General features: G+C 42.1%; 1 pseudogene; it reads left to right on the top strand.

Annotated features, from left to right (window-relative positions):
- The first annotated feature begins 14354 nt into the window (after positions 1 to 14354).
- Positions 14355 to 15409, top strand: LOC123990345 (annotated as a pseudogene).
- Positions 15410 to 22027: the final 6618 nt, after the last annotated feature.

The raw sequence follows: 22027 nt of genomic DNA, 5'->3' as shown, positions 1-22027 counted from the left end.
GGTGTGGTGTGCGCGATGGCTTCTCAGACTAGCGTGGAGCAGACGCTGTCATTACGGCATGGATTCAGGTGTGTTCCTGAGAATGGAGTTAAGGTGGAGGAGGTTCTACTGGGTAGACTCATTGCTAGTGGTATATTTGTATGGGGTGTGTTGGTGCCAATTGCTCTTCTTTCCATTTGACCAGGATGGTAGTCGCAAATTTGCCTCTGTTTATTACGGATGATCAAATCAGGAAAGAGCTGAGTCGTTTTGATAAGTTTGCTAGTGGTTTTCGTGTACTATCGGCAGGTTCAGGCAGATGCCTTTAAGCATGTTGTTTCATTCAGGAGGCAAGTGTTCAAGTTTCTGAATAACAATGAGCAACAGCTAAATTTGCATTTTAAAGTGATACATGGGTAGGGGCTCTAAGTAGGTTTTACCAGCACATATAGTCTACTATGTTTTGAGTGTGGGACTTTGGGGCATAAGAACTTTGCGTGCAGACATAAAGGCCAAGAAGAAGAAAGAAGTTGGGAGGGGAGAGGCTGGTGTGGTCAAAGGCACCAAGGAACCTTTGCCTGGTGCTGGGGGGGGCTGACCAGAGAGGAAGGGCAGGTGGTCAGGATGGGAGATGAAGATGAGGAGGGGGGAAGTGAGGCTGAGGAAGATGATGAGGACGAGGCCTTTTTTCAGACTCCTCCTCAATGTGTCCGGAGCTGACAGCCAGTCAAGCAGAGGGGTCAAAGTACACGTGGAAGGAACTGACAAAGTTCCTGAATGAGACCAAAGGGGGAAAAAATTCATCTTGAGGCTTTTTATTCTCATCCGAGAAAGTGTGTAAGATCAGTGCAACATGCAATGAAAAATGAGGGGCATGAAAGACCTCTCACCCAGGAAACGGTTTAGGTTGAGGAAGTGGGTCACGACAGTGCGTAAAGGTCTACCTTCAGACACAGTTTAGATGAACAGTTTCTTTCTGGCAATGGTTTTTTTTGAGCTTTGCTATTGGTCTCTTTATTTGTTAGCTTTTCTCCCACTTGTTATAGAGACTCTTTGGGTAGGCTTGCTTAATATAAAGGGAGCCAGAGATGCAGGAAAGAGGAGTGTGTTGGGTGAATATGTAAAACAAAAAAAAGGTAAAGGTGTTGTTTCTGCAGGAGACGCATGGTGATGTGGTGAATGAAGTTGATTGGAGGTTCTGGTGGAAAGGGGCAAGTGTGTTGAGCCATGGGACAAATTTTAGTGCAGGTGTGGCAGTCCTTTTTGTACGAGGTCTGTCTGTAAAAATGTGCTCCTCAAAGGAGGTGTGTAGGGGTAGGCTGCTTGTTGTGAAAGCAGAAATTAACATGGGATTTTAACACACTTAGAGAGAGGGGTGTTCTATTTGGGTTTCTTAGACAGGAACTCTCACAGGTAGCGCCTGAGGAGATGCTGGTGGTCGGCATGGACTGGATCTGTACAATGGATTTTTACAAAAGACAGAAATGGGGAGGAGCCTCATTCAGGGTCAGTGGGAGTGTTATGGGACATCATTGATCAGTTCGACCTAGTGGATTTTTGGAGAACGAAACATCCTGAAACAAGACAGTATACACGGGTGATGGTCTTTGGGGCTAAGGTGAGCGCAACCCAACTTGATTGTTTTTATATGTCCAGGAATCAGAGCAATAGGCTGTTGGGTGCTACCATCCTCCCGGTGGGTTTTTTGGATCACCACATAACCATGGCTCGGCTGTCTATTTCACCAGGGCCTCTGCAGGCATCCTATTGGAAGTTTAATGTAAAGCTCTTACAAGATGCCCATTTTTGCTCAAGTTTCCAGATTTTTTGGGAAAGGTGGAGGCAGCAAAGAGAGGAGTATGAGTCAATGGTGGGATGTGGGGAAAGTCCAAATTCAGCTTTACTGTCGACAGTATACAGCTCTATCATCCTCAGAGGCTAGGAAAGTATTGGGGGAACTCAAGCGTAGTATTAGTGAGATGTAGGTGTCGGGTTTGGTTTCTTGTTCCTTGTCAATCATTGGCTTATTGGTGAAATCAGCAGTCAGACAATATCTTCTTTAAGTAAATCAATCAAACCTTTATTAATGCAATTGCAGACAGAAGTTAACAATGGAAACACAGCATGTACTATTGAAGTGTAACGGTTTTCTAGGTGTGAAGGAGAGTCGGACCAAAATGCAGCGTGTAGATTGCGATCCATGTTTTAATAAACAAACGTAACACGAATCTAAATACAAACACTACAAAAAACGTAACGAAAACCGAAACAGCCTATACTTGTGTACACTAACACATAGACAGGAACAAAGACACTAAGGACAATCACCCACGACAAACTCAAAGAATATGGCTGCCTAAATATGGTTCCCAATCAGAGACAACGATAAACACCTGCCTCTGATTGAGAACCACTCCAGACAGCCATAGACTTTGCTAGATTACCCCACTAGCTACAATCCCAATATATACACACCACATACAAAAACCCATGCCACACCCTGGCCTGACCCAATACATGAAGATAAACACAAAATACTTCGACCAGGGCGTGACATGAAATCGGAAATTTACATACACCTTAACAATTGTTGGGAAAATGACTTGTGTCATGCACAAAGTAGATGTCCTAACCAACGTGCCAAAATTATAGTTTGTTTATCAAGAAATGTGTGGAGTGGTTGAAAAACGAGTTTTAATGACTCCAACGTAAGTGTATGTAAACTTCCGACTTCAACTGTGTCTCAGAGTAAGCTCTGCGACCAAGCAAAGGGCGCAGCTGATTATATACCTGTGATCACTCCCTGGTGGTGATCACCTACGTCAATGTATATGTCCAATGAGTTGAGGTTACATTAATGCAGATACCTAGAACAGTAGCTTCTCTAAATTCTAAGTATCATCAGCATTTTCCACTGTCGCACAAGATCAAAGTGGCCAACCTAGACAGTGTTTACTTTTCAGCTCTTTACCTAGTTCCGGTCTGTCTCTCGCCCTGCCTGCAGGCATGTTCTTGCAACAGCTAGGGTGTAACCGTGGCAGAGTTCAGACATATAGCAACAGCATGATAGTGAGGCATGCTATTATAAGGCCTGTAGCAAGCACATAAGTCTTAATCAATAATGGGACCCTTCCCCTACAGGAGGTAGAGATGGTGGGGCTCCAGGCTAATTTAGCTGAATTACGTAGGGACCTGAGGGCCTGGCAACTGCTAAGGCCCTCATGAGAAGGGGGTGTGGAGCCTGGGCTTTGGGTGGAGCATATCTTCCACAACCCAGCCATCCCTTTGAGATCGGTTCAGTCGGCCACCCTGCAGAGGAAACTGATGGCAGCGGGTTTACTAAGGCTGGGTGACCTGCGACTGCTGGGAGAGGAGGGGTGGAAAACCCCAGAAGTCCTGCCACAACAAACAGGAATAATGTCTCTTAGGCTGCTGGAAAGATTCCTGGAGGAGGTCCAGGATGCACTGTCTGAGCCAGTAAGGGGGTGGTTGAGCGGGCAAATGGGGAAGTGCCACCAATGTTTCCGCCACTGCAGATGACTGCAGAGACTGAGGACTGGCAAGGGGGTCTGGAGGACTTGTTAGATTTTAAAACTCCGAGCCTAGGGGAGTTTGAAGGTGTGGGAGGTAAAGTCATCTACAACCTTTGCATTAAGGTAAGGAACATTAGGAGCCTGACAGGAGTGAAGGCACATCAGTGGCAGAGAGTATGTGGGGTGGAGAGTATGGTAGGTTTTAGATGGAGCGGGCTCTACAAAGTCCCAGCACCAAGGAGGTCAGGGGACCTCCAGTGGAGGGTTCTACATGGAGCCCTGGCCACTAACAGCTGGTTGGCATGGGTCGACCCAGGAGTTGGGCAGGGGTGCCCTTTCTGTGTTATGAGAGAAACTGTGATTCATGTGTTTTCTGTGTGCACCAGGTTAATGCCATTAATGTTTATGTTGGAATGACTGGGTGAGAGGTTGGGAGTGGTTTTTACTGTTGGGATGTTTATAATGGGGTACCGATATTCAAATAAGGGAAAGGCCAAATGTGTTTTGTTTAATTTTTTGTTTGCTCAGGCAAAGTTGGCTATTTGGCTAACAAGGAGGAACAGGGTCAAAGGTGGGGGGATAACAGAACCTTTACTATTGTTTAATGCGATGGTCTCTGCTCGCCTTGAATTTGAGTTCTATATAATGATGAAAATTGTGGAGATGTTTCAGGAGATATGGTGTGTCGGGTTTGCTGTCTGTATAGCTGGGGAAGATGTTTTGGATATACGGTTGTAGAAGTAGTGAGGTTTTGGGTGTTTTGTATCGTGTGGTAGAGGGTAAGGTGAGTATGGTACATGTATGCTGTACAGGATATATTTAGGTGTTTTATTTTAAGGGGGGGTTTAATGAAATTAGAATGTTTCATTAAAGAAAGTCAAATCTCTCTCTCTCTCAGGTATTGAGTGGAGATGGGTGAGAAGAACATGTTTTATCAATTTTATATTCAGGCTGTAACACAACAAAATGTGGAATAAGTCAAAGGGTATGAATACTTTTTGAAGGCACTGTACCTTAAGGCCCTGTTCGTAATTGAGTCATATTATACCATTACTAGTTAATTGGATATTTTTTTATTATCAAACATTAGTGTCAAATTGACAAGTCGTGGCATTTTCTGTGTACAATAATAGTGCGTGTAGTGTGCTGTTGATAGGTAGGAGCAGACTGGTGCGGAAACTGTACTGTTTCCAGTAAAGGGACATTGAACAAGACAAAGTCATTTCTTAAATGAGTTTTACATTACAAGGAGCCCACAGAATGGGATAAAGCATGACGGTGTTGTAAAAGACAGACTGCCTGCTATCATGTGGGTGGTGCTATTGCATTGTCTTGTTGAGCCTAGTCTGCATCCCAAATGGGACTCCTAGGGCTCTGGTCAAAAGATGGCCACTATATAAGAAATAGGGTGTCATTTGGGACGCATGAATAGATTAAATTAAGACCAAACTAAAGTGAGAAATAAGCATGAAAGGACAGTGTTCTAAGTGAACAGCCTATAATCAAAGACTGCTTTCAGATCAACACAGATAGATTTTCGTCTCATAGCTCCGGGAATATCAAATAACAACTCATCTAATAATTGCAGCAGTAATGGATGTTATTAAGGTTAGAATATCACAACTAGAATGATTAAACATTTAACCGGTTTAAATGCATGGTGTCAGTCTAAATAGTCTAACAGTTGAGTTGGTAGCAGAGAGGGAAATAAGGCTTAAAACATGCTGTCACAAAAAGGTATCCCGTTGGTAAATGTGTAAATTTACTTGTTTCTCAAATACTTATTTAATCTGGGCAATCATGTAAATGTGATATTTATAGCTTTCCCAAAAGAAATACGACTGGCGATATTTTAAAGCTCTAAATCACAGGAATGTGAAGCCAAAAAGGAATGGCTATCATCCAATGCCATGCGTCACCTACCGGCAGCACTCATTAAAAATATAGGAAGACATTTTTATATTCAATTGGCTGCTAGGGAAAGATTCCTGCTGAAGCCCTTCTTCCTATTACAAATTAAGGCAGCGTGAGAATGGGGCCCCACGGTGCAATGCATGTTATAAATATGTTAAAAGCCCATTCCACTTGTCGAGGTGCTATTTGTTTCCAATGAATCATAGCTAAGCACCTTCAACAGACATCTCAATAACACCTTATTTGCTGGTTCAGCAATACGTATAATGGGAAACAAATGGAAATGGGTTTCAAGCATGCCCTGGAGGAGAGGGTTCGCCCGTGCTCACAGTCGCACCTCTCAGACGACAGGCTCAGGGAAGCCAAATAGCCATTAGTTTGGGGGGCTGATGTGGGACTTAAGGCATCAGCGTGCTTCAGTTCAGCTGGCACCTAGCCAAACTCGGGTAGCCGAACCAAATGGGTGTGCTCGCATACTCCCTTAAAAGAGACACTTGAAAAATTTGTGGCAAGCAATAGTAATGTTTGTCCATTTTGAGACGCCGTAGCCAGTATACACTTTCTCAAAATAGTAAGAATACATTTTTACTGAAGAGATCTTATTTGCACAATTTCCATTTTTTTTCAATGAAAACAATGAGAGAAAAAATCCCTACCGTTGACCAATCACAGCCAAAGCGAGCGTAGACTTCGGCTCCGAACTTCAGCTTGCTGGCAGGACATTTTTGTGTGAGCTCGAAAAGCCCCCAAAAAACTCACCAAACTCCAAAAACGTCACAAAAGGTTGTAATAATATATGCAGGAAGTCTACCAAACTGTTTCGGCTGGGAAGCATACGGACGCCTTTAATCTCCTCTGCACAGAAGAAACACAGGCAGGCCAGTGTGGGAACGAATCCAAATACAGAAAGGAGGAAGAGAGGAAGAGACTACATACAGTCCTCTGGCTAAATCAAGGATCTCTGTGATACTTCAGTATACTTCCTCATGACATTGTCTGTACAATATGTTGTGGGTTCTGCTCTCATATTTATCACAGTGTGCTTTCAGCTGGAGTCATTTTTCGAAGGACCCAAAGTCTACATAGAGCCCATTGACTGGAGGCGTGAAGGAGATCCCATGTTGTTTACAGTTGGGACAACTTAATGTACACATTAGCAATATAAGCCAAGCTTGATGGTGTAATACCACTGTGTGTAATATTTCCCCTGAGACACAGCTGGCTATGGGGGTAGGCTGATGCATGGGAACTATGGGTCTGATATCAGAGAGTCCACAATGCCAATACACAAGGAAGAAGAAAATGACCAAAACATGATGCAGATATGTCTGTATAATGCACCTTGTGACAGATAAAGGATAACACCTGGTATCCCAGGGTGGGTTCTTTGACTGTCCCCATTGGATATCCCTTTTTGGTTACAGGTAGAACCCTTTTGAGTTCCATGTAAAAAGGGTTCTTGTAACGATCTGGGTATAGTGGGTGACTGCTGGCAATACTTTGTGAAGTTGCTCTCTAAACAAGCTGCCCACGGGTTTCAAATGTGACAAGAGAATCCATTTAGTGCAATACAAATGGTCGAGTAATTGGAAGCTGAGAAAACATCTGAGGAATCTCCTGTTCAAGCTTCCTAGAAGTGCAAGAATTGACTTTATCTATCATGCACATTTAGAAAGGAATACACATTTGCAACTTCATTAGGCTAAATGATGTGGAGGAAATGAGGAACTGCAGGCTCAATTGGTAGCCTTGCCAATAACAAACCCCCATCTCCTTTCTGTAGCTTCTGACACCAGAAACGTAGGTATTAAATCCAATAGACCAACAGAAGACTAGGATGCTGTCAGTACTGAAGCCATTAGATAATGGATAAGTCATATGACGACTAGCGTCTGCTGATGCAGGATTCAAGGGGATGTTGAGTGGAACGTCTCAGTCTCACACTTCCCTTTTAATGAACGTTCTTCCTATGTACAGTGGCTTCAGAAAGTATTCATACCCCTTGACTTATTCCACATTTTGTTTTGTTACAGCTTGAATTCAAAATCTATTTAAAAAACAAAAACACAATACCCCATAATGACAGAGTTAATTGTTTTTTTAGAAAGTATGGAAAATGTATTGAAAATGAAATACTATCACACATTAAACTCTGTTAAACACATTACACTTGCATTAAACTCACTATTGTCCTCCTGGTGAAACACCTGAGCAGTTTCCTTCCTCTCCGGCAACGGAGTTAAGAAGGACGCTTGTATCTTTGTAGTGACTTACAGAGTAAGTCTATGCAACTTATGTGATTTGTTAAGCAAATGTTTACTCCTGAAGTTATTTAGGCTTGCTTTAACAACGGGGTTGAATACTTTTGACTCAAGACATTTCAGCTTTTATTGTTGAATTAATTTATAAACATTTCTAAAAATAAAAAAAATCCACCTTGACATTATGGGGTATTGTGTGTATGCCAGTCACGCAAACTCTCCAATTAATTCATTTTAAATGCAGGCTGTAGCACAACAAAATGTGGAAAAAGTCAAGGGTTTGAATACTGTACCTCCTGTCTGGTCACAGCCAGGTCTGAGAATGTCACCAGTGAATAATTTACTCTCAAGACATCGTCCAATCATATCCTAGCCCCATAAATCCCCGGAGTGCATATATCTATTTCAGGGGGTGTGAATGGTCAGACCCCTTCACCAAAAGAACATATCCGCTCCACAGTCCACACAGACACTATTCATATTTAATTTGCTCCTGCCTGGTAACATTTACTCTGTAGCCTGCTCCAGTGTGGCTCACCCAGCATAAGTATAATGGGAAATACGACACCCAACACAATAAGAATTAAACGTTTACCAAACATTTCTTGTGTCCCATCTGTCTTGTGATGCATTATGAATTCAATCATGTTGGCTGTGGCTTTGTTTGTAATGTAGTAATCTTAGAGGTGAGTGTGGCTGCCTGGCTGGTCAGACGTGCAGAGCTTTGTGGTGTTTTCACAAAGTAAAGACACAGTGTGTACTAGATGGGCCCTGTATTGAGCTGTTAGGGGTCATGGCCACGATTTATGCATATAGGGGAAACAGAGAGAGAGTAAGGGACAAAGGTAGAGGTACAAACAAATGGAGAGAGAGTGAGAGAGAGATGAAGAACATAGAGAGAGAGAGAGAGAGAGAGAGAGAGAGAGAGAGAGAGAGAGAGAGAGAGAGAGAGAGAGAGAGAGAGAGAGAGAAAGAGAAAGAAAGAGAGAGAGAGAGAGAGAGAGAGAGAGAGAGAGAGAGAGAGAGAGAGAGAGAGAGAGAGAGAGAAAGAGAGAGAGAGAGAGAGAGAGAAAGAAAGAGAGAAAGAGAGAGTGAGGAAGATGAGTGATAAAGAGAGAGAGAGAGAGAAAGAAAGAGAGAGAGAAAGAGAGAGAGAGAAGGAGAGAGTGAGGAAGATGAGTGATAGAGTGAGAGAGCGAGAGAGCGGGAGAGCGAGAGAGTGAGAGCGATGGCAGATCTCCTGCAGAGACCAAAGGGTGCAAAGAGAGGTCGGCCTTCCATCACTTAGTCAGGACAGACAGGCCAACATCACATGAGAGCAGTGTTTCAGTGTAGCTGCTGAGTGGGGAGTATGCCATCAGGATAAGAGAAGAAATCCCTCAGCTCTCTGAAGGGCTGCATATGGGGCCCATGCATGAGGCAGTAGTAGCCAAAAGGTTATAGGTTCAAGTCCTGGCTACAGGTGTGTTTAGTGGTGTCCTTCTGCAAGTTAAATAATCTTACCATACAGAGCTCTATTGGATGCGAATCTGGGACACAGAATTTTCAGCATGCATGACGATCTATACACATATGCAAATATTTTAAACAAAACAACCACTGAAACAGTCAGACTATTGAAAATACATGATAAACATGTTTTATAGTCTCATTATCAGGTAATTTACACTCACAATGATTTTTTTCGTTAACAATAGCTGTTTGTCTAGAAATATACAGTGCCGTTTCATGAACAAGGCCCTTCTTCCTACGCATTTCTTCTTTTGCTATATTATGCTCCAAACATTTTGTCCTCAAACCAAATGGACAGCCCTTCATGTTTCTGATAGACACAGCCATTTCAAATGAATGCCAAAGCACCCACAGATATTTTATTAGCATCCTTTCATCAGTATTTACTAAGACTAAGTCAGACTAGAGTTGGCCCCAGTTTTCATTGTTGTTGTGGCAGAATTAAGTATTAATTAAGTATTAAGTATCTCTCCACTGGCTTCCAGTTGAAGCTCGCATCCGCTACAAGACCATGGTGCTTGCCTACGGAGCTGTGAGGGGAACGGCACCTCAGTACCTCCAGGCTCTGATCAGGCCCTACACCCAAATAAGGGCACTGCGTTCATCCACCTCTGGCCTGCTCGCCTCCCTACCACTGAGGAAGTACAGTTCCCGCTCAGCCCAGTCAAAACTGTTCGCTGCTCTGGCTCCCCAATGGTGGAACGAGCTCCCTCACGACGCCAGGACAGCGGAGTCAATCACCACCTTCCGGAGACACCTGAAACCCCACCTCTTTAAGGAATACCTAGGATAGGATAAAATAATCCTTCTCACCCCCCCCCCCTCCCTTAAAATATGTAGATGCACTATTGTAAAGTGGCTGTTCCACTGGATGTCATAAGGTGAATGCACCAATTTGTAAGTCGCTCTGGATAAGAGCGTCTGCTAAATGACTTAAATGTAAATGTAAATGTAATTTTATACTTATAAGTATTCCACACAGTTTGGAAACACAGCTCTGCAGAGCCTTGTACATAATGACCACAAAAAAATACATTTCTATTTCACCAGTAAACATTTTATTTTTCAGTCATAATGGGAAAGAAGACAAACAAACAGAAAAAGTTAAAGGTAGTCCCAGTGACATTATTCTACTGCTGGTGGCCTGCCAAACAGAAATGTTACAGGGAAAAAATATGTTTTATTGTCACATACACCAGATAGGTGCAGTGAAATGTGTTGTCTTTTACAGGGTCAGCCATAGTAATACAGCTCCCCCCAGAGCAAATTGCCTTGCTCGAAGGCACATCAACAGAGTTGTCACCTTAGGTATTCAAACCAGCAACCTTTCAGTCATTGGCCCAACGCTCTTAACGCTAGGCTACCTGCTACTCTAAGAAGCTACACTATCACAGAGTGGCACAAGCCTTAGAAACCTTACATATCCGTTTCAGTAGCTTCTCTCCCTCATGTTGAAGGGGCTTATGTTGTTGTTTTGCATATCATCATCCATCCAGTATTACCATCTGGACAGCCATGGAGCCTCCACTAAACATCTGTTGGGCTGATTTGGTGATGCTCTAAAGGACCACAGCATCGGAAGAGAGACACACCTCTGTCTGCTTAGCTCTGTTATCAAATACTGCTGACCAATGGGATTATCATGATGATGACACACATCCATATAATGTATTCTCCTTCCTGTGCCCATCTTAAGAATACAGGACGATATAGCACTCTTTTTTGCTTATCACCTGCCTAAATTTAGAGTCCCCCCCTGCTTTAGATTCTGTTAACAGACGTGTGTCCCTTGCCTTTGACAGGAAAGGATACAGATCCTGCCTCTCACTGACCTGGAAAAAAGCCACTGAACAAAGCTCTATGTGATAAAGGAGAGGGACAAGTCTCAGTCGTACACTGACACAAGGCACAAACCTACAGTGACAGGGAATGATTACATTTCAACACAACACCCTTAGTGACAGACTAAAAAAGAAAATGGTTTGTAAGTAGACAGCCTCAATTTCCTATCAACGCTGAAATGAGGGAAAAGCTCGAACTTCAGAGGGGATCTTTAACAATCCATCTCTAAACTTAGATGACACCAACTGATATCTCTGACATAATCCCTTTGTAACGCCTGTCGTCGGAAGGAGTGGACCAAAGCGCAGCGTGAAAAGTGTTCACGATTTCTTTTATTATCAATAAACACTCGAACAAAGTAACAAACCGAAAGCGAACCAGTCTGTCAAGTAAGAGAGACTAAACAGAAAATAACTACCCACAAACACAGGTGGGAAAAAGGCTTCCTAAGTATGATTCCCAATCAGAGACAACGATAGACAGCTGCCTCTTATTGGGAACCATACTCGGCCAAAACAAAGAAATAGACAACATAGAATGCCCACCCCAAATCACACCCTGACCTAACCAAATAGAGAAATACAACGTCTCTCTAAGGTCAGGGCGTGACACCCTTTCTGTTTTGACAGACATTTCTGTGGGCTCACAGCTGGCAGCTGCCCAAACATGAATATTCATAGAGGGATTTTAGAATTATTCTTTACACGGTTATTCTAAGAAATGTTTCAGAGAAGACTAATTGTAAAAGGATAAGTATCTTCTCTTAATGTTCTATTATTCTCTGCCAATACCAATATTTTCAGGTAATTTATTAAAATGATTTTAATTTGTCTGCTTTATGAAAGGACGAGAATAAACTCGACATAAACGGCCAATCTTGGCAAGGAAAATGTGTGTACTAACAACGGGGAAGAAAATCAATCAATCAAATGTATTTACAAAGCCCTTTTTACATCAGCCGATGTCACAAAGTTGTATTGAATACTCAGGGAGAAAAAGGTGTAGATTCAGGCGCAGAGCGTGGCAGGTGTTTATTTCACCTTCACAGAAGGCAGGAATCGTGGTCAATGGTCATACACAGGTAGGTAAACAGGTAGGTGAATCAAATCTAAGACTGAAGGCTATAACTGGTTCTCACAAACGAGCTAGGAAAAGGCTTAATAGACTCAAAACGATCAATACCTCACAAAGGCAGAAACAGAATGAACTGAACTAAATAAGGAGCTGATGGGACCAGTTGAGTAACTAACACAAGTGAAATCAATGAACAAAAATGAAAGACAGGGCTATGTTCAAGAACACAACGAAACAGAACACAAGGTTGACTAAGAAAATAAATACAGAACCTGTGCTGTACAGAAACCCAGCCGAAAACCCCAAACAGCAAGCAATGCAGATGTAGAAGCATGAAAAATAAAATAAAAGTATTGGACCAGCCTAAAACTAATTCACAAGTCACAAAGAAACATCTTAGACTGTGAGTAAAGCGATTACATGGCAATGATCCACTCACCCATTTACTGCGCTCGGCTGCATTGCCATAGCAACGCTATGAGTAGAAAAAGTACCCCTGGTTGGAAACCACTGATCTATTGTTCCCTCAGGTGTTAAAACTTATTTGGGGTAGGGGGCAGTATTTTCACGACAGGATGAAAAGCATGCCCAGAGTAAACGGCCTGCTACAAAGCCATAAAAGCTAGAATATGCATATCGTTAGTAGATTTGGATAGAAAACACTCTGAAGTTTCTAAAACTGTTTCTAAAACTGTTGATGAATGATGTCTGTGAGTATAACAGAACTCATATGCCAGGCAAAAAAAAACAGAGAAAAAATCCAACCAGAAAGTGGGTAGTCTGAGGTTGGTCGATTTTCAACACAGCTCCTATTGAAGACAATGGAATTCTCCGGTTGGAACATTATTGAAGATTTATGTTAAAAACATCTTAAAGATTGATTCAATACATCGTTTACATCTTTAAAATGTTGTAAAATACATGTGTTTGAGGAATTTTAATTCATTTTAGTTTCACTGGCTGTTGAAGAGGTGGGACGCTACCGTCTCACCTACCCTAGAGAGGTTAAGTCTAACTGCCATAGTTGAACCAAGGGCAGCTATTTGAGTTGCAACAAATATAAGCTATTTGCCCAAAAACACTCAACTGTTATCATATCTTGTTGTTTAAAAATAGAAATGACAACTTACAAATTCAGTGGGACCCTATCAGGCCCTCTGCAGAGGCCAGACATTCATTGCACAATGGACTAATTATTCACCTTAAAAGCCAGAAGGGATTATCTTTTGTAACAGCCTGTCAATAGCCCTCATAATGTATCACCTGTTAGACCATTTAAATGTCAGGGAGAGACAATTAAGCCTCTCAGGTTCATGTTGAGTGCAGTGGTCAAAATCACCACCTGGGAAGCGGGATGGAATGTGACGAATGCCATTCAGGTAACCTAGATTTTAGACTTCTCACCTTAGGAAAGATGCTTCTCTATCTTTAAGTTTTATGTGTTTTTCCTACTCTCAAGAAATGTTTGTGGTGCATGAATGTTAGAAAGTGCACTGTATGAGCATTACCGGTATTGCGTTGTTGTTGTTTTTGTCCCTAGAGGATGCATTGGGTATATATTTAATGGAAGGAACAGAAGAGCTGGGAATAATCCTGTGTAAAATGTTTGACAACAAGGCCATTTTAGTAACTAAAGTATAATTTTAGTACATAAGTAAATGTGCATTTCTGTAGTTTTCCCCTATTCGTATGTCCATGCCAGAGTATGATTATTGAAAAGCTGTTCACAACTTCATCTGTTCAGATATTACCTTGTCATACGATCATCATAATCCTCAACACCATGTACTTTTCCAACAACACTAATTACCCTGTGTCCTACTGTCTGTCCTGACTCTGTCTATGTAGTGCATCTACATATTTACTCAGAATCATATTATAAACAGAGTTTGTTTACTTAGCTACATTGTTCTGCATTGCGATTTGACTGGAAGCCAGATTGTGCTCAGACTATCCAATTAGGAGTTTGTGTTAATGTTGTGTACTGATTACTCTAGAGTACATTAAGAAATCCTCCTCTAATGTTTGTCAGTTCTCAAACAACCGTGTCTCTGGCAAAGATCTGTATTTTACACTCTCCTTGGTGATGACTCACACTTTATTAGAAAAATCACTGCATGTTCCCACTCTACCTGTTGTTTGTTTGTTTTTTCCTTTCTCCTAGGGTGTGTTTGTTCTGGGGCTGCCTTACGCTCTCCTTCAGAGTGGCTACCAATGATTGCTTCTGTTCCGGTTACCAATGATTGCTTCTGTCCCTGTTCCGGTTCTCGCTGCGGTCATCTACAACTACACAGGTAAGATCCTTGTATCCTGCCTTCATGAGGACAATGAGGAGTGCCAGCCCATACGAGTGCAGGACACCTACGAAGACACCACCGCCTGCTGAGCAGGTCGTTGAGCTGATGATGTATCCTATACCTGGTGTTTTACAGCATCATGTGTCACAGCTTCTCCTTCCTACCCCTGCCCCTGGTCCGTGGTGGCCTTCCTGACCCTGGTGCCCTGCATGGTGGTCATGGTGTCCAGACTCAGACTGCTTTGCTCCTTGGCCCAGTTCCTCATCGCCTTCATCATGGTGGCCTACTGCCTGAACCAAGCCTACTGCTGGTCCTGGAGGAGGATGGTCCTCTTGGTGGACTTTGAGAGGTTCCTGGTGACTGTGGAGGTTATCATCTTCAGCTACACCTCCCAGATCTTCCTGCCCACTCTGGAGGGAAGCATGGAGGACAAGGGGGACTTCTCCTACATGATGAGTTGAACACACTCCCTGGCTTGTGTGTTGAAGACCACTATCTCTGTGCTGGCCTTCCTCACCTGGGGGTGAAAATATCAAAGAGGTGATAACTGATAACCTTCCCAATGGAGTATGCATAGTGGTCAACCTGTGTCTCCTGGCTAAGGCCCTCTTCTCATACCCCCTACCCTTCTACACTGTGGCTGAGGTCCTCCAGAGCAGTGTTCTGAGGCTGGAAGTGGCGCCAGGCGGTGTGGAGACAGGGACTCTGGTTCTGCAGGGCTGTCTCCTGTTGACCATCCTCATGGCTCTCTTCATGCCCCACTTCTCCCTGCTCATGGGTGATGGGAGCAGCCATGACCTTCATCCTGCCATCTCTTTTCCACCTGCAGGTCAAATGGACTACCATGAGCTGCAGGCTCAAGGCCATGAACCTTCTCATCTTAACTCTGGGATCTCTGTGTAGTTTATCGAGGGTGGTTTTCTCCATCAAGGGAATGATTCAGGCTATTAGGAGTTCATTAGCCCAAACTCTGTATGATGACATCAAGACTTATTGACGGTCCCCTATTTAATTTCCCTGTATCAATGTTCTGGAACCTGCAAGTACATCTAAGGCACAGATATTATATGTATGATAGTATGATACCAATCCATTGTTTGTGTGTTTGACATTAATTGAGTTGATTTGAGTGATTGACACCAAGGCATCTTGTAAAATAAAGACGTGATTGGAAATGGTGGTAAACGATCTAGTGTGAGCAGCAGAGGAGGCTAGTGGAAGGAGCTATAGGAAGACAGGCTCATTGTAATGACTGGAATGGAATTAATGGAATGCTATCAAACACATAGAAAAACCACATGTTTGACTCTGTTGCATTTATTCCATTCCAGCCGTTACAATGAGCCCGTCCTCACGTAGCTCTTCCGACCAGCCTCCTCTGATGAGCAGATGTTTGCTCTGCTGTTTATCAAGTCATTATGATTCCTCCCTTACTAGTTTTGTTGTCTATAGCATAATTCACAATATGTTGTTAATTACTATTACACTTGAAACTAAAAGGTATGGCAATGAATATTAAGTTCTTGTATAGGAAAATATATATTTACTACAGTATCTCAGACTATTAGAATGTTCTTATTTATCTGTTTTACAGGCAATATGGAAAAAAATGTAATTGCATTGTAAAGACACATTTCTACTTGATAAGATATTAAATGTAACAGTTTTTGCAAGGACTTGCAGAAATACAATACAACACATTTTAAAGGACATTAAATGTAATATAAGCCTTTAATCCAAAGAGACTAGCATGTGGAAATCAACGTAATCAATAATGGTGAGCACAAATATAGGCCTATTTTCTGTCAAAAGGACAGCTCATCAATGTCAGTTGCAGCCGACCAATCAAAACTGTTGCTTCAGTATGTTTAGACATTTCGTGTTTACCAGTTAGCTAGCCATATTATGCTCTAGCTTGGTAGAGGAGTGCATGCAATTAGTAGCCTAGACATTACTTGTTGCTGATATTGAATCATTTTGGGCAGTTATTGTAGATTTTTATCTTTGAGGCTTTCAAAAGCTTTTTTTTACCTGGGTTGTATTAATTTGTCACAGAAGGTAGCACTAGAAAAACCTTTAACCTGTTGCAAAACATTTTGCAACTGAAACTGTTTTACTGTTAACTCTAGGAACCAATCAGAAGCAAACGAAAAGGGGAGGGACCTACATGAATTTGTCCAATAGAAACCCAGAGGTGATGTGTCTCGTGTTTTGTGGAGAAAGCGCCCCCTGTGGCCACGGCCCCTAAAGTATATGAAAAGATATCGATATCAAATGGAAAAATGCTAATTATATCAATAGGTACTTTCCATATCAGTGCCCATCACAACTAAATTGTATAATTAAACTGTACTTAGCATGCATAACAACCATGATCTCATCTCAGTAAATAGTTGGAGGATTCTAGTTTCTAACGTTTCCATACTTTCACGCTCTATAGATGAAGCATAATTATGCTGTTGGAGCATAATTATATATGTTGTTTAACTGTTGTTTATCTCTGTTTGTGGTGGAGAAGATCACCTCATCTTAAACCAAGTGAAGTGAAATATATCTCTCTTTGATTCCAATCGAGAGATAACTGTCACGTTCTGACCATAGTTCTTTTGTGTTTTCTTTGTTTTAGTGTTGGTCAGGACGTGAGCTGAGTGGGCATTCTATGTTTTGTGTTTCTATGTTGAGTTTGTTGTTTGGCCTGATATGGTTCTCAATCAGAGGCAGGTGTTTGTTTTGTGGGTGGTTGTCTTCTGTCTTTGTGTCTATGCACCAGATAGAACTGTTTTGGTTTTTCACATTTGTTATTTTGGTAATTTGTAGCTTTGGTCCGATCCTTCGTCCACAGAAGAAAACCATTACAATAACTATGGGTACTAATTCCAATCTGCTCTCTAATGTCCTTAACTGTTACCCATATAACACATCGTGAGCCAAAGCTTAAAACTCAGGGTCCTTTTCATACAAGAGGGAAATCCAGGGTTTCAGTAAGAATTAAAACATACCGTACGTACTGCATTTCTACATTGAACTGGACAAAGTGTAAAATGTATAATAAATATGAGGTAGACCAAGCTTACTTTTGAAATCTAATATATTTAATATATAATACACTTTACATAAGCACTCATGTTCTGGTCAATCTAGGCTAATGAGAGATCCCTGCCCAGCACTAAATTAAGTTAGGTGGAAGGCAGGTTTAATCTATAGTACTTTCACATCTACTTTGTCTTGAAATACCTGACGATCATTGTGAATTCTGTCTCTGTGAACCATGAAAGATGGGAAATGCAGAAATGTGACAGAGAGAAACACTATTCTTGCTGTGTTGTTGCTTAGAGCTGTGGTGGTCTTTCCACCTTCTTACTGCGTATTTCATTCCTTCAGGTTTCTGTAGGTAACCTTTTGATCCATGCAATTTCATTTCAGTTTATTTGCATGAACATTAGCAAGTGCTGCCACTCAATAGCATGACATGAAGCAAAGGGATACTCAACACTTGGATGGACAATGTATAACATAAGTCAACAACATGTTCCATGTTGTCTGCATGATTTGTTTCCCACCTCCCTCTCTTCCACCCACTATCTATTCACAGTTTGTGTCTGTTGAATCCCGTCCTCTGCTAAGTCTGTCACTCAATCACTTCATTTTCCAGAGAAAAGAGAAGAGACAGAAGTCTTCTGATATGCTGAACAAACTAAAATACATTTCTAGAATTGTATCTATTTAAAACAATGAACATTAGACAATTTGGATAATGTGTAGGGTTGTTTTGTTGTTTGAGTTAGTCCAGTTATTTAAATGGGTAGATAAATATGAGTTGAGAGTGTCTCCATAAGGTTTTGGCTCAGTGGTGTTTGGTCAGTTTTCCTGTAATAACATTATCATCATCAATCCAGGGCAACTCATCTGGCCCTTTGAATGTATATCATCCTAAACCAATAGTGCACAAATGCTCAGACAGATTTGCAACATTGGCAGACAGCTCCAGGGCTCTTGCTGAAGACAAATCCACAGCACTAAATTCAATGTGCTTTGGTTTACATGGCAAAGTGCCTGAAGGCCTACATCCACTGCTTTTGATTTGAGTTTTTTGCCCTTCCACCACAGTACCACCACCGGGCTGCCCACACAGTGGTACCATTAAATGCCAGACAGGTTACCAAATTATCCTTGCATCCATGTGATGTAGTGTGATTAGGGGAGCCACCCGGTTATGGAGGGCTCTGCAGAGGGAGATTAGGGGACCTGTGAAGCAGGAAGAAATGTCAAGAAGTGGCTTGTTGGAGATGCCACGTCTCAGCTGCTCTCAGAGCTGCGATTTATTCCTAAAGTTCTCTGAAAGGCTCCTCACGCAGCGTGCCTATAGGCCACCACATGGGCTCCGGACCCTCCACTTCAGTTCACGGTAGTTTTGTCCAGAACTAGAGAGCACAAGGGAAATAGGAACCAGTAATTACATACCAATTTTTTGCAGGGTACCAGACAATAATACTGAGGTAGTCATAGTACTTTAATCTATGTTAAAAATAAACTAATAATGATAACCAAGAACTTGAAAACTAAATGTACAAAATTTATATCATTAATAGTTATTTGCTGGCTATATGGGTACATGACATTTGAATACTTTAGAGTATTATGTATTGTTTGTTTTTTTGTTGCTGTGACAACAGAGTGGACCACCAAATCAATATTTTTCTTATTAACTCAAAGTTGCTCAAGTCTGTATGAAGAAGCATTCGATTAGGCTATTAGTATTATAATTACTGAGCAAACTTCCATAGTGTAACACATGAATTATAACATACTAAACATGTAACTCACAGACCCATGATTCAGTGTTTTCCTGAGAAGCAGGGAATTGGAGCTGAATGACTTCCAAATAATTCCAAATAATTCAAAGATATGGTCAGATTTTTAAGGAAAAACATTTTACTATTAGTGAGTAAAGGTAACAAATGATAATAATGTAATAATGGCCTCTAAAATATGTCCATATAGCAATGTAGCATATGTTGTAAACAATGGTTTCCCATCAGGCAATGGTTTTCCATTAACATTCTGCATGTTGCCTTGTGAAAAACATAACTGTAAGCAGCGTCGTTAATTGATTAGTTAGGCATTGGTTTCTGTATAACCTGGAGAGGTCCCCGAGGACTGGAAATGATGACAGGCTTGTGTGTGCTGGCATTGTTTTGTCCTGATACACTGGCCTTTTCCAAAGAGTTGGTACAGCTGGCATAAAAGCAACTGTTGAGAACAACTATTGAGAACATCTCAACGAAACATGAGATTTCACCAAGTGCTTCTGAACATGGATCCTTGTCAAGAGGCGTAGAAATTAGATCTTCGGACCGACACTCCAACAGAGGGCACCAAGCCTCATTGTAACTCCAGTCCAATACCCCTCACTATGCACACACTGGGAACCAATTATGTGGATGTGCAGTTTAGAGCAAATTAATAGTATGTTTTCAAGAGACTGCATTAACCCAGTTGTAAGGTATCGATTGGGGTCCCTGACCAAAGAAAGGGGGGAGAGCATGGGAGTGCTGTTTTCAATTCACCCCCTCTTGGCTGCATCTCTTTCAATTCCGCTTCAATCTGCAGCCGTAATGAGGCCATTAAGGGCCGTCAACTCCACGGCCCACACTATTGTTCTCTCATTGGACAACGCTTTTAGAGCAGGATGTCTTTCAGTTGGGCCCTGTAGGAGCTCTGTCTGTTCTGAACTAATCTAACATAACTGGCGTAAAAAAAAAACGCCGGAAACTAAATGCCGTACATTCTGGTCTTGACGAGAAGAATTAAAAAAACAGTTATCTTCTGTAACTAATCCAGTAACCGTGGAGGAGGTGTTAAGATGTATCGCCTTGTTAACGTCCAAAAGCGGATGTCACTTCACATGCTCTCTTTCCATTTCCCCCCGAAAACTGGAACATCCAGTTGTCGGGGATTCGGCAAAGGCTAGTTCTGAACCAAATATTGGATTTTTTTCATCATCTGTTATGCAATTTAAGGGGCCAGCGAAAGGCAGAGGTGATCTGAAACCACATAATCAACATCTGTCGGTCTGGCATGTCTGAATCCAGCCGGTCGGTCATTCCCCTGAACACCGCTTCTAAGTTAGAGTGAAAAATTAAGTCAAGAGTAACGCATACATTGAGCAAAAGGTTTGATACCATCAAAAAAACATCTCAAAATATATCTGACACAGATCTGATGATGCTATATTTTTCAGGGTCTTTGTATATTTGAGCCATTTCTACAATTAGAGATATTGGAAGCAGCAGATGTCAGAGGTGTGTTGGAGCATGGTGGAGCCTAAAACCCTGGTGTCACAGCAGGACCAGGAGGGACACATGTGGCCCGTCTGTCTGAGGGCGGCAGTGGGTCTGCGTCACAAATTGCACCCCAAAGGACCATAGGGCTCAGGTGCCATTTGGGATGCATCCCAGGTCTCCACTGCAGCTCAGTGACCCTGAGGTTATTATCCTCTCTCTGTGCCAGCCTGGAGGATGGGCTGGGTGGCTCCAACCCTGCCAGGGGTTTTCTACATTGGCACAGTCAGACACAGGCTGCTGCTGTACCCGGTCAGCCTACACTCCTACCATGACATCCTAATAAAACCTCACAGTGGTGATGATAATACTAACTGTATATTGGCATGGACTTTAATAAAGTGAAAATAGTACTGTGATGTAATGTCTCCGACATTATTGGTAAGAGGGCTTATTTGAATTCTACATCCAATATAATATTCAAAAGGATCAGTACTGTGCTAATGGTAATAGATTCTTCCTAATTCAGCACTTTCAGTTATTCGTATAACTGCAATAATACACTGAGTATACCAAACATTAGGAACACCTTCCTAATATTGAGTTGCACCAACCCTTTTGCCTTCAGAACAGCTTCAATTTGTCGGGGCATGGAGTCTACAAGGTGTCGAAAGTGTTCCACCGGGATGCTGACCCATGTTGACTCCAACGCTTCCCACAGTTGTGTCAAGTTGGCTGGATGTCCTTTGGGCGGTGGACCATTCTTGATAAAAACAGGAAACAGTTGAGCATGAAAAACCCAGCAGCGTTGCAGTTCTTGACACAAACCGGTGCACCTGGCACCTACTACCATAACTTGCCCATTCACCCTCTGAATGGCACACATACACAATCCATGTCTCAATTGTCTCAAGGCTTAAGAATCCTTCTTTAACCTGTCTCCCCCCCTTCATCTACACTGATTGAAGTGGATTTAACAAGTGACATCAATAAAGGACCATAGCTTTCACCTGGATTCATCTGGTCAGTCTATGTCATGGAAAGAGCTGGTGTCCTTAATGTTTTGTATCAATCCATCATCCCAGGCCATACTGTATATTATCTTAATAGTACACATGCAGATTACAGGGCCCTTAAAGGATCATTCAAAAAGTTACTGTTCTATCCAAATATTATTTGCAGTTTACACACGTTAAACCGCAGCATTTGACTAACTGAAATGCCAACCAGAAAACAGGGCTTGTACTCACTCCAATAATGCCCTCCGCTGAGAGAAATGCCGGCTAGAGCTCATATCACGATCAAACCTGGGGCGTATTGTGTGAAACAGAAGA

Source organism: Oncorhynchus gorbuscha, linkage group LG12 (genome assembly GCF_021184085.1).
Source record: "Oncorhynchus gorbuscha isolate QuinsamMale2020 ecotype Even-year linkage group LG12, OgorEven_v1.0, whole genome shotgun sequence".
Classification (NCBI taxonomy): domain Eukaryota; kingdom Metazoa; phylum Chordata; class Actinopteri; order Salmoniformes; family Salmonidae; genus Oncorhynchus; species Oncorhynchus gorbuscha.
This window is presented reverse-complemented; position numbering and strand designations above follow the sequence as displayed.